Source organism: Elephantulus edwardii, unplaced genomic scaffold, assembly GCF_000299155.1.
Source record: "Elephantulus edwardii isolate Elephantulus edwardi_28Jun2011 unplaced genomic scaffold, EleEdw1.0 scaffold00120, whole genome shotgun sequence".
Classification (NCBI taxonomy): domain Eukaryota; kingdom Metazoa; phylum Chordata; class Mammalia; order Macroscelidea; family Macroscelididae; genus Elephantulus; species Elephantulus edwardii.
The window spans coordinates 4736932-4741939 of record NW_006399870.1 but is presented as its reverse complement, the minus strand read 5'-3'; positions in this window follow the sequence as shown (position 1 = coordinate 4741939).

The window sequence follows — 5008 nt, the reverse complement described above, 5'->3', positions numbered from 1 at the left end:
AAAAGCAAGAGGTATAAACTCAAGTAGCTGAGTTAACCTCATACAGGATATCTCTCACACACACCGTCCCCCCCCCAAAAAAACAAGACATAGCATAATCAAATTTTCTGAAATTAAAGACAAAGGAAGAATACTAAAATCTGCTTGGGAAAAATAATTAATAAAGAAAACAATTAAAACTAACATCTAATTTCTCAGAAGAAATTCTGCAGGAAAGGGGTCATGGGTAATGTATAAAACTCAATTTAAAAAAAAACAAAACTTTGCCATCCAAGAATTCTATGCCCAGCAAAATTAACCCTCAAAGATCATAGTAAAATCAGGAAATTTCCAGCTAAACAGAGCATAAGGGAATTTGTGAAAATTAGACTGACCTTATAAGAAAGACTAAAAGTAGTTCTTTGGACAAACAACAATCCAAAATATATATACACACGCCAATATCATTCAGACACAGAAATACACAAAGGGAAAGAGCTAATGAGACTAATAAATCAGAGGTATAAGACCATAAAAGAGGACAAGTACCAAGCAAAAAGTAGGGGAGGAAGTCTAGTTACATAACTTCAAAATGGAGAGGATATTAAGGTAATTTCAAGATAAAGTGAACTGTTTCAGGCATGGAAAATAGTAATTTACATGTTAAGAACAAGAAATTCAATAAGCGTAATAAAAATAAAAAGGAAGAAAATTACAGACTTATTAAAGCACTGAAACAACAACACTCAAGGAAACGTTACGTCATAAACAAGCTCAGCACAAAACGTAGATGGAATAACCATACACACACACACCCCAGCAGAATGACACCAACAGAGTTCTATGTACCAATAAATACATTGAATGTATTAAATAATCAGTCAAAAGAAAAAGAGTAATAGAATGGAGAAACATTAATTTGTTTTCTAAAATGTACACATCTTAGACACAAAACAAAGGCAGATTAAAATTCACACTATGAAAAAATACATCAGAAAAATGACTATTAATAAGAGCAGGAATAGCAGTTTTACATCTAACAAAATAAGCTTCAAAGCAAAACACAGCATAAGATACAAGAAAAGGACATTAATAATTAAAGGGTTACTTAAATAAACAAACATAACCATAAGTATTATCCATGCACCCAATGCTAGAGGTCCAAAATGCATGAATTAAAATGTAACAAATTCTAATAGGAAAATAGATAAGGAGAGTTGGTGGTGGTGTGGTGGTGGTAGGTGCTGTTAAGTCCGATGCAACTCATGGCAACCCTATGAACACTGTTCTAACCAGTGCCATCATCACAATCTCTGACACACGCAAGCCTATTGCTGCAGTCACCGTGTCAACTCATCTTGTTAAAGATCCTTTTTCAGTAACCCCTTCATCTTCCCAAACATGATGTCACTCTCCAAGGAAAAACCTCTCCTAGCAACATACCCAAAATATGTGAGACAAAGCTCAAACTTCAACACACCACTTTCAAAGAAAGACAAAATGACTAGAAAGGAAATCAAAACAGTTAAAGAAAAAATAATACAATAAACCAGCTCAATTCCATAGACATAGAACATTACATTCAGTAAGAGTATGCCATGTATCATTCTCCTGCGCACATGAAATATTCTTTAGATATATCTTAGGTCACTAATCAGGCTTCAATAAGTTATAAAATATAGAAATATTGAATAGTATCAGTCGTCAGAACAGAGCAAGGGAACACTGCATGGTTCAAAATTGGGAAGGGCGTACGCCAGGGATGCATCCTATCTCCATACCTTTTCAACCTATATGCAGAACAGATTATCCGGGAGGCTGGGCTCTATGAGGAGAAATGCGGGGTCAGGATTGGTGGACGATTTATCAACAATCTGCGTTATGCGGATGACACAACCCTGCTTGCTGAAACTGAGGAGGACCTGAAGCGCCTGCTGCAGAGTGTCAAGGACTGCAGCCTACAATATGGATTGAGGCTCAATGTCAAGAAGACAAAGATTCTCACCACTGGACCAATCGGCAGCATCAGGATGGATGGTGAAGAGATTGAGATTGTACACAGCTTTAGTTTGCTTGGCTCCATAGTCAACAGTCTTGGCACCAGCAGCCAGGAAATTAAAAGGCGCATTGCCATGGGAAAGTCTGCTGTTAGGGACCTCTCCAAAGTGCTGAAGAGCATTGGTGTCTCTCTGGAGACTAAGGTGCGTCTGATACAGGCCATGGTCTTCGCAATCACCTGTTATGCATCAGAGAGTTGGACAATGACCAAGGAGGATAGAAGGAGAATTGATGCCTTTGAGCTGTGGTGCTGGAGAAGAGTGTTGAGAATACCATGGACTGCTAGGAAAACAAATAGATTTGTCCTGGAGAGGGTTAAACCGGGTGGCTCCTTGGAGGCAAGGATTCTGAGGCTCCGTCTAACTTACTTTGGACATGTAGTGAGGAGAGACCGGTCCTTGGAGAGGGACATCATGCTGGGAGGGTGGAGGGACGGCGCAGGAGAGGAAGGCCCTCTATGAGGTGGATTTATTCAGTGACTGGGATAATTGGGATGGGAGTGTCAGAGACAGTGCGACTGGCACAGGACAGAGCGGAGTTTAGGGCTGTTGTACATAAGGTCGCTATGAGTCGCAGGCAACTCGATGGCACATAACAACAACAACAACAACATCTTCTCAGATGACAACATAAAAATTAGAAATCAAGAACATAAAATAAATCACTTAAAAATGAAATAGCATCTTCCTTTAGAGAATTTTTTAAAAATAATTATTAATGAAAGTGCAACATACCAAAATATTTGGAAGACAGAAAAAGCATAACTCAAACATTATTTTCTAGCAGTAAATTCAAAGAAGAAGGAACCAAATAAATGCTTTACCTCAATTGTCTCTAGAAATTAGAAAAAGAGCAGCAAGACTCTTCTACAAACTGGAGAAGAAAGGAAATCATTATTAGAGCACAAATAAATGAAGCAGAAAACTTAAAAACAATAGAATCAACAAGACTACAAGTTCTTTGAAATGTTTGATAGCATTGACAAGCAACTGGCAAGTCTAATAAAGGAAAAGAGGAAAAAATACAAAAAACAAAAATAAGAAATAGATAATTTCACAACTGAATTAACTAATTTGAAAACCTAGACTAATGCATAATTTTTCACAAATACACTGCCTGCTTATACAAATATAAACAGAAGCAGAAAATTGGGGGAAAAGGAAAGAGCTATCACATACACAAAAAATTTAAATAGGTCATAAAAGTACTCTGAACCAGAAAATGTTCTCTATAGTTTCACCAATGAAGAATGAACGATTCAACAGAAGAACAACAATCAGTGTAATAACATACCACACAAATAATAAAAAGAAATATGTCATCACATTTGTTGATACAGAAAAGTCATCTTTTTAAAACACAGCACTTTTTTTTACAAAAAATCTAAAGAAAATTTGATTGGAAAATCACCATAATTACAATATGTATATAAAACCAATAGCCAACACTACCCTCAATGGTGGTGGTGGTTGTTGTTGTTATTATGTGCCGTCTGTCGAGTAGCTTGCAACTCATAGGGACCCTATGTGCAAGAGCCCTAAACGTTGCTCTATCCTGTGGCAACCTTACCCTCTCTGACAAACTCATTCCCACCACCCTAATCACAGAATCGATCCATCTCATCGAGGGTCTTCCTCTCCTGCGCCATCCCTCCACTCTCCCAAACATGATGTCCCTCTCCAAGGACCAGTAACATGTCCAAAGTATGTCAGATAAAGCTTCAGAATCCTTGACTCGAAGGAGCATTCCGACTTCACCCTCTCCAGGAAAAACCTGTTTGTTCTCCTAGCAGTACATGCTATATTCAACACTCTTCTCCAGCACCACAGCTCAAAGGTATCAATTCTCTTTCTTTTTTTAAAAAAAAAATTTTTTAATCAATTCTCTTTCTATCATCCCTAGTCACTGTCCAACTCTCTGATGCATAGCACATAACTGTGAAGACAATAGCCTGGCCTCAGTGGTAGGAAATTAAAGAATTATTTTAAAATGGAAACCAGGCAATGATATTCTTTATCCTTACACCTATTCAATGTTGAATTGGAGTTCCTACCCAGATCTATAAAGCAAGAAAGGAAATAAAGGGTACATAAATTGCACTCATGAGGAGGAATCAGGACTGGAGGAAGACTCATCAACAACCTGCATTATGCAGATGACACAACATAGCTTTCTGAAACTGAGGAAGACCAGAGACATGTGCTACAGAAGGTCAAGGGCTGCAGTCTTCAATATGGATTGAAGCTCACCATCAAGAAAAGAAGGATTCTCATCACTGGGGTGATTGGTAGCATCATGAAAAATGAAGATTGTTAATAATTTCAGCTTGCTTGATTCCATAATCAATAATCTTGGCACTGTCGTTGTTATTGTGTGCCATCAAGTTTCTTGCAACTTACAGCAACACCGTGTACAACAGCTCTAAATCCTGCTCTATCCTGAGCCAACATCATTGTCTCTGACACATCTACTCCCATTACTCCAGTCAATGAGTCAATCCATCTCATCCAGGGTCTTCCTCTCTTGTGCTGTCCCAAAAATTATGTCCCTCTCCAAGGACTGGTCCCTCCTGGCCACATACCCAAAGTATGTAAGATGGAGCTTCAGAACCCTTGCTTCCAAGGAGCAACGTGGTTTTACCCTCCCCAGGACAAAACCGCTTGTTCTCCTGGCAGTCCATGGCATATTCAATACTCTTCTTCAACACCACAACTCAAAGGCATCAATTCTCCTTCTATCATCCATAGTCATGTCCAGCTTTCTGATGCATAGCAAGTAATTGCATAGACCATGGCCCAAATCAGGCACACCTTAGCCTCTGGACTGACATCATTACTCTTCAGTACTCTGATGAGGTCTCTGACAGGGGACTTTTGCAATGCAATTCATCTTTTGATTTGCTAGCAGCTCATATGAAGAGTGTTGATTGTGAAGTAAACTGAAGTTGTTGCTATCGTTGTTGTTATGTGCC